Source organism: Balearica regulorum, chromosome 1 (assembly GCF_011004875.1).
Source record: "Balearica regulorum gibbericeps isolate bBalReg1 chromosome 1, bBalReg1.pri, whole genome shotgun sequence".
NCBI lineage: Eukaryota > Metazoa > Chordata > Aves > Gruiformes > Gruidae > Balearica > Balearica regulorum.
In genome coordinates, this window is record NC_046184.1 from 78,921,510 (window position 1) to 78,939,065 (window position 17,556).

The 17,556-nt window shown below is 44.0% G+C and overlaps 1 protein-coding gene across 8 annotated transcripts in view; it reads right to left on the reverse strand.

The window, feature by feature from the left end:
- The window catches only part of WNT7B (Wnt family member 7B), a 97,833-nt gene that overhangs the window by 64,952 nt on the left and 15,325 nt on the right, over positions 1 to 17,556 (reverse strand). The window contains exon 1 of one of the 8 annotated variants that reach the window (XM_075760476.1): positions 16,132 to 16,235. The exons of the other annotated variants lie outside the window; for them this stretch is intronic. The gene's annotated coding sequence lies outside the window, so the exon portion shown is untranslated. Of the gene's footprint in view, positions 1 to 16,131; positions 16,236 to 17,556 lie in introns of those variants that run through there. 8 annotated transcript variants of the gene reach the window in all.

Genomic DNA, 17,556 nt, shown 5'->3' on the forward strand with positions numbered 1-17,556 from the left:
ACACACGCATACATACACACGTACCTATGCTCACACACCCCCAGCCATTCACCTTGCTTTCCTTCTCTTGCAAAGTGTAATCAGCCATAGAAATTACAGTGTGTTCTAATGTCTTTCTCTAAAAATACACCTTGTTTTAATAAAACCCACAGTTTAAGAGTTAGGATGGATTTAACCAAGGTCTTATAAGCAGGGTACAGTCTTCAGCAAACTGCTGTGTGAAATTATCACTTAGCGATTTTCCATCAGCTATGTGGCAAAGTTTTAATTTGCCCTGTGAATGCTTCTGTTTCTTTGGCAAGACACAAAGTAGTTCTTTTTTTTTTTTTTTCCCCTGCAAAGGCATCCAAATATGGCTCTTCGTTTACCGAGTTGTTGACACAAAGGAGTCCAGTGTAATAGGCCAAGTTGATGTATCTCTTCATTGTGAGTAAGGCTAGCAGGATTAACCTTCCAAAATGAAAGGGGTACAATAAGCCAAATACCAAAGTCATTAGAGTAATATGAGGGATGAATTTGGGCAATGCCTCTAAAATCCCAAACTGTTAAATTCCAGGATTTAACAGGCTTCAATTAAGTTGTTAATTTAAAAGTGAGTGAGCCAATATAGTATATGTCATAGAGGAAGCCTATGTCATAGAGGAAAGAACTGTTCCCTAAAATGAAAAGGAAAAAAAAAAAAAATACAATTTACATCAGGGTTTCATGTCCTAGTTCATTCTATCAGTCTTTCCGTTTAAACCACTGTAAGCATACATAATATTAACTGATATACACCAGCTCTACACTGACATTGTAAGGTCATGAGATCAAGAACTTGTAAGTTAGGAAATGCCGGAACGAGGACCGACAGTGAAACTTTAATTCATCTGTCTTCTGCATATGCACAGTGATATACAGCCTGCAGTTCAATGGCAACACAAACTTTTTTTCCACAGGACCCTCTCCTCCACTTGATGCACAGGGTGGATGTACTCCCTTGATGAGGAATTACTCTGTCTTGCTTTCTCCTTGTTCATTGTGCACACTGTAGGCTTTACTAGCACTTCAAACTCCATTTTATTGATGAATTCTGAGCTTGACCTTGGCTTTGTGTAGTGCTGATCAATACAATGTGTGAGACAATCACAGAAAAATTGTTTCATAGTACCCCTTTGAGGATAGGAGACATGATTCCTTCCACCTTAGAAATTCAGCAAGATTTATCTATGAAGTATTTGCCAATCCACAGAGATCAGTTTGACAAGTCTTAGGACACCAGCCTTCAAAATACTTTATTTTGTCTGAAACACTGATCCTTCTGACTTCTGCTGCAGCTGGGATTGCTCCTCACTTCAGCAAGTCATATCCTAGGAACCTGAATCAAGCAACCAAATACAGGGAACAGCTACTACTAACTTTAAAAAAAAATAAAAAAATTAAACAACTCAGTTAGCAACACACAGGCAGTCAGGCCAGGGGAAGGAACAGGACACGGTTCCTGACAGCAGCACTCAAATGCTTGACCCACAGGACCCTCCCACTCCCTCTGGGACACGCTGTGCTCAATCACAGCCCCGAGAGGAAAGCCTACCCACCCAAAGTCACTCTAAATAAGTGCCCCAGAGCCTGTGCTCCTGAGGCAGGGATCCTGTAGAAAAATGTGACCGTGAATTAAAGACCACATACTAATGCACGTAGGCGGGAGCCACACTCAGGATCCATCAACAGTTCTTGGAGCTTTCAAATGTCAAATCTGGACACAACTCTGATACCAATTGCAAATTCCTGTTCAAAAGCACTCTAGAGATTATGAGAGAAACAGTCATGAAGGTCAGGGCAGTACCGTTTTCTGTAGCCTCTTTCCAAGAATCTTCTGGACAGTCTTGTTTGAAATTACTGAGGCAGTCACAGAACAGGAAAAGTCTCAACACTAAATTAAATGCATAACAATCCCTCCCATAATTTCAGATAAAAATTCTCCTTCCCTACCTTGGCTTGTATGTATAGTCCTAACTTGTATCAGCTGTGGCCCAGTTTCTCACCCTTATATCCATTCTGAATAGCGCTCTACTTAACCTGTAGATGGAACCACCTGAGAAGGTTTAGAGTCCGGCATTGACAATTATATTTGAAATTCACTGCAATCTGTCCTCCAGAAAAGGGAAAAAAAAATCACTTCTGCATGTTGGGAATGCCCAAAGTTTAGGCTTTATTTCGTAACATTCTAAAAGAGTCAAAGAAAACTCTTTTTCTATGCGCTGTACTGCTGCCTTACCTTCAAAGATACGTTGCTATTATTTTTTTCCACAATTTTTTTTGTTATTAAAATCAAAAAGCTATGTAAGAAGATTGTTATAATGCTTAATATTTCCTTCATCCTTCAGTGTATTTTCTGAAGAAAGAAGAAAAATGAACCATTGACAGGCTATTGCACCTCACAGGGCAGGTCCTTGTGAAAGGTAACGCTGTGAAGTAAAAGTAGTAAATGGTGATCTCTCAATTGACAGAGCTCCCCAAAAGCAACTTTCAGAGTTAAAAGTATTTCTGCTTAGATCATAAGCCACTCATTTTGGTGCCATCTGAAAACCAAAGCAAGCAAGACACATAAAACCAAAATGAAGCAGCACTTCAGAAAAAAAAATCTTGCATCTTGCAATGCTTTTTGTGCAAAACTTATGGAGTTAAGGAAGGAAAAGCCACTAGAATAAGAAGGAGTTTTCTTGTATTGTTCATGCATTCTAGCATCCTTTTTAATAAGAGATTACTGGGAAAAACAACAGAGCATCTTTCTGGAAAAGCTAATAATCTGATCTTATTGTCCATGCCACGTAATTGCTGTTAAACCATATTCCATTATGTCATACTCCGCAATACTCCTTCCCTTGCGTTCACAGCCCTGTTATCTCTTTTTCCTCCACTCACATCGTCTTCTCTGGTCCTTCTAACCACAGGAAACAGTTTTCATTTACTACTTTCTGTGGTTGCTAAAACCTCTTTGGAATTTATGATAAATATTAGTATCTATAGGATTCAATTGACTCACACAGCAGCCCTCTACTCTTTCGTGGTATTTGCCTTCCACCCACACTCTCCACCTTCCCAGATTTGAGCTTGCTTCTCTTTTTCTCTCTCTCTGTCCCTCCCTGTGACTCACTTTTGCTGCCTGGAAGTCCCAAGCACACTTCAGCAGCTCTAGAGATTGTGTCACCTCTTCTCGAACTGCTGCTGAACCCCTTACCTGAATTAGAAAACAGGTTTGCTCTGCCTCCTCCTCAACTGTACACTGACCGTGGCACTAATAACTTACAACAAAGGCTGAGAAGTTGTTCTTCTTCAGGAACAGCAGTGTGTTGGTGCAAGTGGGTCTTCACTATCCCACCTTCAAAGAAATGTTGCTATCTATCAGTGCCATCGCCCTACTCAATCCAACAGCCTAAAGAAGGATTCCACTGCTGCAGCACCTCAGGACTATTTTAATTTATGCGGGGCTTTTACAGCTCCCATTCATCAATCCAAAAATCCATGCAGCACAAAGACTGCCAGTGCTACTTTTTCTTTTTACACTACTTGTGACCCACCCATATCATGGCATCACGGGCACAAAGCAGCGTTTGGTCCTCTGCCTCTTTAGCATCCATCCCATTTGCTCTCTTCTAACTCTTGCATCTCAGCATTCAGGCAGCCAGGCTAGGTCTAATTCATTTTAATAGGAATTAAACAAAGACATTTGGTAGTCTTCTTCACCAGGCCCCATTTTCTGTGCCGTGCACAGTGCTGCCAGAGGTGCCTGAGTTAGGCAACCAGGCATTCCAGGTTCCCTCTACCATCAAGGAAAGAACCAGGCACCTCCCAGGATGATTCAGAACAGAGGTGGATTGAATTACCCCATGGACCTGCCTTGTTTCTCCATTAACTATAGGAGGCACCCAAGGAGACCAGACTCCTAACTTGAGAGCCTCTCCTCATTGCCTAAATTTGGTTGTATGAATCCACCCCTGCATGTTGCTGCAGATAAACATTCAAATAGATTGCAACATGCTGCTGCCTTTCACAGCACCGTTTATTCTTCTCTTTGTTTACCTCTTATCATGGAGCAATTGTGGTTTCCGCATACTGAATTTTTCAAAGGAAAAATCCTACACTCAACTATGTATAGCAGTTGACTTTGAAAACAAGTCTGGATATTAACACCGAGGCCAATTTTCAGCCGCTCTGCAGCGAATCATCTCTGAGGAGCCACTCTGGTATGCCTTGGCTTTAACAGGAGCTGCCAAATATGAGCAGAAGCTGAGATATCTGCCATCCTTCTGGGTCACATGTTAATGCTCGGTGTGCATTATCAGCCACTCCTGGGCTTGATCCAAAGCCTATTGAAAACAGCGGGAGTCTTTTCACTGGATTAATTGGAATGGGAAGTCAGTTCTCATATCAAAAAGAGTACTTTGCATGTTCATCGGTACGTGACAGACAGGTGGGTTTTGGATGTTTCATGAGAAAGGGGTCTGAGCTACGAGTGGATTGAGGTGTCAGTTCTCCAAAGATCAGGGGCCATTTGGGTCCACTGTTACCGTTTCTAGTATCTATACTTTTTAACGGTGCCGGTGGTGCACTAATCTTCATTTGTTAGGCTGGGGATGACTTGTCATAACACATGAGTGGTTTAACAAGTGAAGATAAGAGCCTTTTCTAACACTAAGCTCTTCTATACCTATACAGCATTCTGCATTTGAAGAACATGGCTGTTGAGTAGTCTCAAACTTGCACTACCATTTATGGCTTAGCTTTTGATTTTTATGCAATTAGCAGAAGTAGTAGCATTTATTTGCTTTCAAAGGAGACTATTCCTTCTTTTTCCCTCCCACTGCAACCTCCACACCCTCCCCTTCAATCAGCTGCATCTCAAACTGGAAGGGAACTGGAGCAATTTGACTTGCTCCATTAAAGCAAATGGTTGTATCAAAAGAAGGTGGCCTGAGCCAAAGTCCATCTAAGTCTACAAGAGTCTCTGAGAACTCCAAAGAAATGACCGTCCTCACTGGCAATATATATATAGGAAACCATCAGTGCTCATTACTGTTGCCTTAGTGTTTCTGTCCTGCACGGGACCTTGCCTGTGTACACATTTTTCCCTTTCCTTCTTGCTAGACCAGGGGATGGGTGGTAGATGATGAAGTCCACTGGTGCTGGTGACTGGCCCTGCTAGAAGCTACTTTGTACAGGCAGCTGTAAAGCAAAGCTCCAGCTTAAAAATAAATAAATAGCAAATGTTAGAATGACAACGAACGGGAAAGGACAGTGCTGGAGGAGGAGTGACCTCCAGAGCAGAGCTAGAGAAGACCAAAAATAAAGGGTCATGCCACATCTCTGCATACGGGCTGCTGAGGCAGCTGTGGGCACACCTCTGTGAGAAGAGGCACTGGGAAGGGAGCCAGCGCTATATGCATAGCTGGGGAATACGTGCATCTTCAGATGGATGTACGGACAATAGCACACACGAGTGAGTGAATGGATGTTCTCCAAGCTTTCAGGGAAGGTGATTACCTTCAGTAAGCTTTTAACAGTGCTAGGGATGACAGCAGAGACAGATAATTAAAAGGAAATCTGTCCAGTACCCAGATTCTCCAAAGAGTTGAAAGGCAGATTTCCTGCACAGGAGCAGTCTGATTTCCTGAAGAGTTCATATCTCCTTTAGGCATCTGTGTGACATTACACATTCAGCATGTTCCATATGCATATTTGTCCCTTTCGATTTTGATGATTGCAGGCAGATTTCCCAAAGAGGTCTGAGCTCTTGCATTAAAGGCAGCTCTTAAAAAACGACACAAACCATCCAAGCGAAGGTCTGAGAGCAAAGGGACAAACTAAACAACCTTGGTCAGAGAAAATATGTAACTGAAAACAGTCTGGTGAAGCAACTGCCCACCCAAGGGAGCATGTTGTGACCAAAGCACACACGACACCAGTGGCTGCTGATGACACTCAGCCTTTCGGTGTTCATCCCATGGAGCACACGGAGCATGGGCTTTAGACATGTTCTTAAGAGTGTGTGGAAAGTTTTAAACACGCATATGTTCCCACTGAGTTCGAACCAGAGCCAGTGGGATACTCCCAGGCTTAAGTACTTTGGTGAAATTAGGCCACAAAACGTCAGCCTCTTGCTGAACTGAGCTAGGCGGGAACCCAATACAACAGATTGCTTTGTTCAGCACATACATTGATATCACTTACATTGTGGTGATATCAGCTGGTAAGCTGCGGAAATGCCTCCTACGTTACTTATCCTGCACCTCTCGTACTCTCAGTCCATTAACCCAGGCTTGCTGGAGCCACTTCTGAAGCTCCAAACCTAAGCAGCAGTTATAAAACCACTAGGACATAAATAAACATATTTCCCCCCAGAATCGGTATTTCCTACGTCAGAGATGCAATGGTCAGCCTTGGATGATTGACAGGCTTCATGTGTAATATTTTATAAGTCATTACTGCTGGAAAGGAGCGTGCTGTACCACTGAGGAGCTGGGAATTGTTTTCTTTCCATTTCTAGGCCTTATATGATCATATTTATTGACTCTGGGGCAATCCACATTTTTATGCAGATGGCGGCTTCACGTTGCCTAAAAAGCACTCCTGTAATGACATGTTCTTATTCACCCTGTGGCCTGTAAAGTAGGCAGCTTTTTACACTTACAAAAATACAATCCCATTTTCTCCTGGTTGCAAATAACCACCCTAGATAACACAGTATCCCGCCCAGCATTGGGACCAAAGTGAGAGGACATGATGCTGAACTTCAGTTTCCAGATCTACACCAACTGCCAAGTCATTCGGGCAGTGTCAGCTGAAGGGATTTTGCACAACTGCACACTTGCACAACTCCACAGGGCTGATGCTGTATTACAGACAAGTCCCTGAACTCTTAGTATTAAAAAACACCTGGCTTTAGAGGGAGATGGGCATGACCAGTAGTAGAATAATATGTTTTATAACTCTCTCAGGTATTTCTAGGATAAATCTTTTTTTTCTGTACAGGGCATCACACAAGAACACAGAAGGCAGGCACCACCGGGCATCGCTCTGGGCACTGTCTGGCTGCAATCGCATCCCAGCATACAGGAGCACCCACACGGTCCGCTTGTGCCATGCCTGGGGCTCCAGGACAGCCGTCCCTGGAATACATGATGACAGAGGCAACAAGGCTTTGCTGGCAGAAGTTAACACACACACAGAGCAACACTTTGCACATATACTGGCAGGCTCTCACACAGACAGTAATCGGGGCCAACTACGTTAACAAGTCCTCGCTCACTGTTTGGAAGCTGCAGGACCGTTCTGATCCTGCGTGTTTTCTTAAGTAGTTCATTAGCCCTTCAACACACAAACTGCCGTAACCTTGCTCTTCCCCTCAGTCTGCAAGGAGTCTGAAACAATCGCTCTGAGAGAAATGTGAGCTGCACAGTTCATGCTACAAATCTGCTTTTCCTGAAATCTGACAAAAACAGAAACTAGTGTGCTTAACCATTTCACTTTAATAATGTAAACAAAAGCTTTTAGGCAACGTGCTCGTGGATCACTTTTGGTTGAAATAGCAGCTGAAAGGGATGCAGCATGAAGAAGGTCCCTCAGAGCCGTTGTTGGTTGTGGGACTTAAGGAAGGAATTCAAGCTCTGCACCTTTGCATAACAGCCCTGCTCTACCTCCTGTCTAGAAGATATGCCAAGGGTTCAAGCCACCAAAAACCCTTCCTGTGGAAGCTTCCCAAGCTCCAGAAGTGCCAACTCCCAGATCCTTCTGTCCAAATCTCTACTTCTCCTCTGACAACCTCTTGCATTAAGGAGGCATGGAGAAAGGATTAATATTGCATAATTAAAATCTGGAGCAACACAAAATGCCATGTTTTTTATATCAGAATATATAAATGCACAAAATAAGTCTTTTCACAACACAAGAGGTCATGCCCAACCAGATGTCTTCATGTGACTTCAGAGGTATAATTTAACTGCAATGTTGCTGTGACACATTTTGCTGGTGCAGGTACAGGCCAGATGAGCACAGCTCCATTTATTTTCTCTCTCATAAAATTCAACCTTGTTTCCAAAGTCACAGCTCTAGTGAGATTGGAGATTTTGATGAAGAACAGTGTTCAACTTAGTCCTTGGAGCTAGTCCAGCTCCAGAGGTGGTGCAATACAGAGGAGGAGAGCAAGCAGGCATAAAAATACTAATGAGAATGCACGTACGATCTTAAAGGAAGAGGTGTAGTCGAGTATCGTTCTGATACTAATTTTCCCCCTGTGCTCTGCAGGATGGTTAGCAGCAAAGTCCAGCATTTTTCTATCTATCTCCTCTGAAACGTGCCAGCATACTGCCAGACAATTTTTGAGAATTCCTTGCTCCTCAGTAGTTAAATTTTGTCCTTTGCAATTTTCAGATTTCTGACAGAACTGTTGGTGACAGTTGTAATAATATTCTGTAAAATGTTGTGGTGGTGATTCTTTGAATGCCTTTGTGGTTTGCTGTCCAGAGTTATAATAACCTATGTTTGCCCAGATATGTGTTCTCAACTTGGAAGCACTGGAGCTAGCATTTACTCTTCTGCCTGGGTGACTGGCACGTGTGTGCCAGCGTGTGTCGCTGAACATATGAGCGAGTCTCTCTCCAAGTATTTGCCAGGTGCTTTCTGGTCCCTGGGAAGCATATTTTGGGGTTCACATCTCAGGGAAAGTGGGCGACTTGGGGTTTATTCCAAAGAGCAGAATCCACCAATGGGGATCATAGGTGCTTTCTGAGCCTTCTTTCAGTTTCATGCGTTTCTCTATCAGTTATCTCCTTCCTTAATCATTTTATTTTAGAAACAATAATAGAGGAGAGGGAGAAAAAAAAAACCAAACCAGCTCCGTGATTGCATGACAAGACTGAAACCAGCATAGCTACACTGAGATTAGTTTTGATAAGATAATTTACTTCAGATTACAATCTTGCTCTGTTCATCTCAAGGAGTTTAATTTGAGCTCCTCAGAAGGATGAGATACAATAGCCAGCTTACGTTAATATTTGCCTGGTCTTAGGTCTACGCATATATGTCCTTAGTGAAAACTGCTGAGTGAAACTTTGAGAATTAGGCTTGTGAGACATAGATTGAAATCATATATGTGTGTATATGATTTAAGCAATTTAAAATAAAACTGGGTAAAACTTTGGAAAGAGAACTCTAAATAAAGCTAAAAAGAAGATCCCAAAACCACTCATAGTCACTCATGAAGGACCTTCTCTGGAGTCTTTCTGTATCTTATAAAGCCTTTATATATATGTGTGTGTGTGTGTGTGTCCATGAAGAAAACAACAGAAAAGAAGAGAGACATGTGAAATATGCACGGTACTGGACTTAGTTTTATATAAACAAAGATATATCTCAAAAATACTTTACAAAGTAATAAACTAGACCCTGGTAGTGCATGCACACTATAAAAGCCAAGGACTCTTCTGCAACAAGTAATAGCTCCTACAAATATTTTAAAAACTGGATCCCAGTCAGCTGAAATATTGAAAAGAGTTAGCTCTAGAGATGGGAAGAAAAGAGCTGAATTTAATTTGAGAAGAAAATCCTTCATGGTTTGGCTGCACACAAACAATGCTATACCCCCAGAAAGCTTGGCTTTTGAAATAAATTCATGCTCTAGAGGCAGGAAAAGCTGAGCATCCCCTCAGCAGTGACTGTCCCGGTTCAACTTTGCACACCAGTATTACACAGCATTTGCTGTGACTGAGGAATTGTAATATTATGTATAATATACATACAGTTGTGGACTCTCAGGCCAAAGAGTACATTTACCCCAATACTCACAAACGAAATCCTGTAAAGAGAGCCTTAAATCCATGTCCCTTTTAACCACTAGTATTACAGCATTTCTGAATCTCTAAACTTAAAGGTGCACCCACATAAGACTTTAGGTTATGTGGATGGTAGCATATTGGGATGCTAAATAGTAAAACTGTCCTTAGGAGTTCAAAAGCCTCATCAGAGACCCCCAAAATCCTGCAACTGTAGAGCTAAGCGCAATTTATGTGAAGCAGCGATGCAGAAAATCTTCTTCCAAAGCCAAATTCTCTTACTGATGTAAACTGCGCTTTGTCTCTTACCTCTTTTACATTCCCCCTCCTGCACCTCTCCCCCTGCCCCCTCCTCAAAAGGGGGATCACCCTCTGCTAGCTGAAATTAGCCAGCTATGAGTCGTGCTCTGTCCTTTGTCGTCTCTCTTCCCGACCAGTGCTAGTCAGTCGCATCCTTTCTGGGGACAAATAAGCCTCAGCAGCACAGCGGGTGTCTCTGGGCTGAGGTCGGGTTCCTGGGCTGCTCTGTTCGCGCTTTCTGATCACACTTCCTAACTCTGCGCTTGGCTCCCGGTTCCAGGCTACGCTCCTCTCCAGACTGTGGTCCTCATACTGACTTGCAAAAAAGCTGCTCTCAGGTGATTACATTTCTGACCAGCTGACGGGGCCATGACTTGGATCCAACAAGACAGGTTGAACGATGATTCGGCTAAATGCTGAACCTCCCAAGAGCTGCCTCCCTCTCTGGCAACCATCCTAAAGCCTGTTTCATTCTCCAGCTCCATCTTTTCTGTCTTCCATGCTTCCCTGACTTCTCACTTTCTTCCTTCCAGCTGCTGAGCTCCGTCCCCTTTTCTCTTCCTGGTTCGCTCATTCTCCTTCCCGTTGGGTTTTCCACCCCACACTTCTCTCCATTTCCTTCTGCCTGGGGAACGCGCAGGCCCTGCCCTGGCTGTCCCTTGCTACCCATCACTCCCCATCACCTTTCATCTCAAAACTCCTGAGACGGTAAGTCTGGTCCTCGCGCACAGCCAACAGGCTGAAGGGAAAAATCCGACTGACTTACACAAACTGCTACGTCCCAGGCTGAGATTTCACTGACACTCTGACGCTGCACGTTTTCAGCTCACTTTTCACGGGTTTCCTACTGAAAAAGTAAAATTGAGAGCTATCACCCAAATTTAGAACTTGGTTTATGAAAGAGTTAAGCATATGTTGGAATCCCTTTGCACTTGGGGAACATAGAAGGGTGCTAGGCACGGTATATGTCCTGTGTATTCTACATTTGGGACATGGTCTGCTGAAATGTATGCATGCAACTACAAGCTCTCTTCAGCCAGTATGCTTACATTTCTCCATGTGTTTTCTTGAATTTAAGCCTCGGCTGCTATTGAAAGGGAAACTTCTATTCTGAAAAGAGAAACTATACATAAAAGAGCTCCCAATAAGCAGAGAAACTTTAAAAAAGAGAGCTTTCTAGTGATGCATTTATTTTTTTAAGAATTAAAGAATTCTGATTTCTATACATGTCTATATGACTGCATATAATCTTTCAAACACAATTTTTTCCCTACTTTTTCCATCTTCTTCTATTTCTCTTAACAGAAACAATTTTTTTCACAGTGGAAGGATACATTGAATAAAATATTTTTTGTTTATTATTTTAAACAAAATAAAAGGAAATCCAAAATATATTTTTCACAGTCTAATACCAATAAACCACTGTGAGATCTACTGATAAGATGCTCCTGACACTTTTCTTGTGCGATAGAAAGCAGATTCTACCACAGCTTCACAATACCATCAACTCAATACCATCATTTTTTCCTCTGTTGCTTCTGAACATCCATAGCTGTAATGGGCCTGCTCAGAATTTTCTATCATCATCTTAACAGTCACTCCTTTGATATCACAGCATGCTTCACTTCCACATGTAATTAAGAAGAAGGTGGGTGACTCACTGTTCTGAGGAACTAATGCAAGCAAAGTAGTGCCTTCGTGCTAGCGTAAATGCAAATTATCTCCAGGAAAGAAAAACCCAGTCACCTCTTAGGACTTGCTTCAGCTCAAGGGAGAGCTGGTGGCAATATTGCACAGCTTTACATTACCCAAGAAAGGCCAGAAAGACATTCCTTCAACATGCTGACAACGTGCTTCTCCTCCTAGGCATTCTCTGAGACTGGGTCTCTTCTGGGCAAGAGCCAGAGCCACAGGAAGCAATATTATTCATTGCCAGCTAAACTCAGAATTTCAGCTGGCCCTGGCTCCACTCTCAGGTGTGCCGAAGAGAAGGACTGCTAATGGTTTGGAGGCTAGGCTAAGATTAGGAAATCTCCACTCCAGTTCCCTGCCCCGCTGGGCTGTGTGATTTGAGCCGAATGATTTAGCCTCTGCCTCCTGCAGCATCTTAGTCTTATGAATAAGGTGCCTTATTTCAAGTCATCTCCTGACAACGTGGGGTGCTAGTGGGCATACACGAAAGTTTGTGGTGGGTTCAGCAGGGACCACTGACAATACAATTAGCTGCTGGAAGAGCTACCAGCAAAGCTGGTTGATGCCACAGATCCGACACAGATATCTACGTATCTCTGAAAGAACAAGAGCAAAGGAAGCAATGTGATCTTCAATTTCATGCCAGTTTCCCTGCTGAGGGACTGTGTGACATGTTCGAAGGTGTAAGATCAGTTTTAGGTCCAAATATAATGCCAACTGAGGTGCCAGAGTGTGTAATCACTATCTCTGAGAGCTGCTTTTGGATTACACCGCATGGGTCTGCCACCTGCCACCTTCCAAAATCTTTCCCAGCATCTGAACCCTCTACAATGAAGTAATGAAAATTATGCACCTTAAAGGGCCAATATGCACACTAAAAATCAGCAGATCAAAGCAGAATCTAGGACAATAAATAATGTTCCTCTCCTTTAAAAAAAATATTCTGGGAAACAGTATGGCTCAGGGGATTGGTATTGGGATATGGAACCTTTCATCGCTGATCCAAACATGACCCAAGTCAGTAGTGACCAAAAAAATGGTTACCGTTTGGCAGATGCTTTGTGGCCTAGAGTATTTGAAATGAGTTGATGGTCTTAATCCAGTTCCCAGTGGACGACTATCCACATCACAGAAACCACCACCACAATTGGCACCCTTATTGGCAGCCTTAGCAGGTTGGCCAAGGATTAAATAAGTACAGGGAGTGAGCCACCCGCTTATGCCTAGCTAGAGGTTGCCCCTCTAGGTCATCCATGAGACACAAGGATGGGGTGGAGTGGGGACGCTCACACACCCTCTGCTTGTGCTGTACTGGTTTTGTGGGTAAGGCGAGGAATTCGTTTTCCAGGGCTGTGATTCAGGCACCCTTCATAAGCGGTATATTCATGTACATGCATTTAAACATGAATTTAAAAAGGAGTCAGAAACTGAGAGAATTTCAGGATTTGCTCTCAAAAAATAAGGCGCCAGATTCGTTTCTGGGGAATTCATCAAAGTCAGGGTAGTTATACCAGGGCTACATTTAACAAAACGCGTACAAGCAACCTGTAAAGCGGCTCTACTTTGAGAAACATTCCTTTTACACTGCTATGTTGTCAGTCATCGCTTTAATTATCTCACAAGATGTCTTAGGGTGAACATAATCCGTGCCAGCTATTGTCAGAAAGCTAAAGCTGATTTCTAATTAGGTATACAAAGGCAACTCTCATGTAAGCAAAGATCTGATACACCTCACCTCAAAAAACATATCCGTGCAATAAGAAGAAAAGCAGAACTTCTGTTAGCACTGGAAGTGTTTTTCATTTTCGGAGAGGTAAAATACACCAGTCCCTCTGATTTATCTTTACCCAGTGCAGGAGATCTTCATCAGTGAGTTGATGGATTTTATCATTTCTTTCCAAAAATCAGCACTGTCCTAACAAAATACTGTGAGATAAATCCTTCAGTTATTCTGGCAATGTTTGAATGGAGCCAAAATTTAAACTTAAACTTTAAACTAGGCAGCACCTAGGCTGGCCGAGTGAAGGGCAAATAGCACAAGTTTTGCACGTGCTTCCCTGTGTGAAGGCACAGAGAGATCTTCCCTCGCTTGCAGCCCAAGTAGGCAACGCTGGAAGAGGAACGGCAGCACATAGTATAGGCAGGAATGGCTTCCCCAAAGTCACACCGAGACCTTGGCAGCACTCGAAGCCGCTTCTGTGCTGTTTCGTTCTATACCTCTTACAGTACTGCAGCAGACATGACAAGCAACGACAGCTCTGCCCGAGTAAAGACATGGGGAACAAATTCTGCAAGCAGCTGGAGGCCCCCCTTTCCTATTCACCTCTGTGACAGACCACCTGTTGGACCTTTTTACACCAAGTCTTTAATAAGAAGGTAGGAAACCGTGTGAGTATCTGGCTGGTATTTTTCACTACCAGACTGATTTAGCACCTAGCTTCCCTACCTATGGTAAGATTGAAATGCAAGCCAGCCTGCAAGCAAGGCATTTTCTACCTACGAGAAGGAACTGTCATTTGATCTCTGCTGCGGTACAGCCCTCAGATGTTTTAGTTTTTAAAGCACTTCTTGCAAAATGGAAATCCCAGGAAGCAAAAGTGGCAAACTCTTAAACGGTTCCTTGTCTGCGACACAGATGAAACAGAGTGTCTTGCCCCAGAGAGCCGTTTCCATTTGGTTTTATTTGCACCTGAATTAATGCTCGGATTACTGGGTCTTCATGAAGGGAAGGTCCAGGTTCAGAAGTAAGCAGAGAGCAAAGTAGTGAGAAGTAGGATCTCTTCCCTGCTAGTTGCAGGAACACCACTCAGCACAGTACATTGCCTGACCCTGGACATCCACATGCTCCTGCCATGCCAACACATGTTAGATGTGAAGAGCACCCTAACAGAAGTACTTGACCTAAACTGAACAAATTTCCTAATTGCAGTAAGACAACACTTGAGGGTGTGGTTACCACAGAAAATCACACCCATGGACAGATTAGGAGCACCTGGCTGCACCTCATGCCTCCTAATGTCCCAGGGGCATGATTATCTCATCGGGTGCCACCTGCCAAGTCTTGTTGCTGAGGAGCTGGCTTTGGCACGCTGCGTAGTTGGGGTGGGGAGAGGAGAGGAGCACAAAGGGGCAGGCACACGTGCTTGTCCCAAGTGCATTCCTTAAAATTGAGTATTTACACCGAGACGATGCCTTGGTTCTGCTCAGAGGCATGACAGCGTTTGGCGGTTACAAAGGAGCGAGACGTTGTTCCTAAATCCTGTCCTGCACCCCTCACATCCTCAGCACAGCTTGCATTGTGTGTTACTGGCTAACGGGCATCCCTGAACTTGCCGCTCTCCAGCCACAGCTTTTCCAACCACTCAGTGCAGCCTACACAGTGCAGCCTACAAGACACCGTGACAGATGAATGGGCCTGAAAAATTGCCCTGCGGGCAATTTTCAAAATCTTTTGCCCTTTTCTCCCGAAAGAGGACAAAATCAAAGCGAGACACAGGCTCTATGACTTCCAAAGTGCTCTGACCATGCAAACAGCATGCCGACTTCAAAGTAGATAGCATGAGCCCAGGTGAGGTTATGCTGTGCATATTGCCTCTGCATGCACGTCCTTCTCATCTCTCCTATTCTCTTTCATCCCCAGTTCAAGGTGTGAAGCCTAACCTACACACAGCAATTAGTGGATCATGGCCCAGCAAGAGAAGGCAGACCAAACCTCTGCCTCTGCCAGGGCTGTTGAGCTCCTCTGGAACAATGAAGATTGTAAAACACAAGACAAAGCTCGGAGCCCAGAGGTAAGTTACTCTCGGTCGAAAGGATCTGTCTGGGGAACAAACTTTCAGAGATTAGACTAATCCAGAGTCTGATGACCCTTAGGTCATAGTGCAAGAACTTCCTCTTTGATATACCTTTTACGACATAACCAGAGTGACATTAACAACAATAACCTGACCCCATCCCTCCCTTCAGAAGCACCTACCCTGAGCAGAGCTCCCCAGAGACAGAGAAGGGAGAAGAACAAAAGACTCCAGGAAGTCTACTAGGGATGTGCCAATCTAATTGTTACGGGCGGTGCTCAGATACTGTGATGAGAGGTGCCAATAAAAGAAAACAACCAAAAACTATAAAGCTAGATGATGTACCCTTTAGGCCATGGGAGTGGAGAAAAAGGAATTTACTATGAATCAGATGAAGCCATATTTATTTGCACTCCCACCGTTGGCCCTTTCGATAGCATCAAAGTCCACTGGATTTGAAGCTACTCCGACAGGCTTAGCTGTAGCCCCCAGCAGTAGGGAATAGAATTAAGACCCGTCCTTTGCTCCTTGCTCACCATGCTGTACAGCAGTGCTGTTCTCCATCCAGCAAAATCCTCCTCTCCTTTAAGGCTCAGCACAACAGGTCTGATTTAGGAATGTTCCCCTTCCTCTTCATTCCCCTTGAATTTCTCACCCTGAGTCATCGGACTACAATATAACTTTAATGTGGAAAGTTTTGTGGGTACGTTTTGTTTTCTTTTTAAGTTCAGAAAATAAAAGGTACAACCAGAGGGGGGGGAAAAAAGTGTCTCATGGTTGAGAGGACTCTTTTAACCAAGGAGTCACATGGCTCCCTGGCGAGCAGCCAAAGGAGTCATGAGAGATGCTGCCATTCCCCTCAGCACTCCCTTAACCATGTCCTGCCTGCTACCCAGCCCGCCACCAGCCATCCGGCACCCCGAGGCCAGCAGCTCTCCTCAGTCGAGGCTTGCTCGGCTGTGCCCACGGCTGGCTGGCTGGCTGGCTCCCGTGGAAGGAGGAGGCATTGTCAGAAACGATGCTCGTGACTTTGGTGAGCGGCGCTTTCCCCTTGCCCTCTCCTCGAGGGGTATGGCAGTCAAGTAAGCGATAGCGATGCCACGTTTCAGATGAGACGCAATCGTGCCATCTCCACTGCTTGCGGTCGGAAAAGAGTCACTGAAAGTAATGACATGGCACTTACGCCGCGTTTTCCGTTTTCAAAGTGCTGCGGCAGCTTTCGCTCTCCTGCCCCTCCCCTACCTCCAAGCCGTGCCAGCGTTGTTATTGCCCTATTAAAGCTGTGGGAAACTGAGGCAGGCAGAAGTCAGGATACTGCTATTCAGCATCTCAGGCATCAATCCAGTCTCAGATCTCGCCTGTCTTCACCGCAGAGCGAATCCCAGCGCGGAAAAGCGTACTCTTCCGAGGGGCTATCCCGCTGCCCTGGCCAGGGTCCAGATCAATTAGAGATGCACTTGGGCTTTTTCAGATGCTTTCTTGCCTTGCTGCTGGAGATGTTAGGACCGGTGCTGGTCCTGCATGTCCATACAGCTCTGCTGAGCACTACATAGCAGCTGCTGCATTCCACCCCAGGAGTGAGTGAAATGATCCTTGCCCAGTTCACTTGAATACTGGGAGGATTAATTCACTTATGATCCTTGAATGAAAGAAACTATTATTAAATAGTAGTCACATTTCATAATTATGTCTCACTTCAGCCAGATTAGGAGGGTGGATATGATATCCAGTCCAAGTACTGCAGCACTTAAACAATTTTAAATTGAATACCCCTCAAATTGTTTTCCAGGCCCTACTTGCAGGCAGACAGTGGTTTATATCTTTATGGCTTATGCTTACTTCCAGCTTTCAAAGCTGGGCTGCCCCACAATGCCTTGCACATAACGAGCAAATGCCACAGCGCTTTTGAAGTGCTTCTCCCCTCAAAAAATAAATAACATTTTGTTTTTATGTCAGCTCTT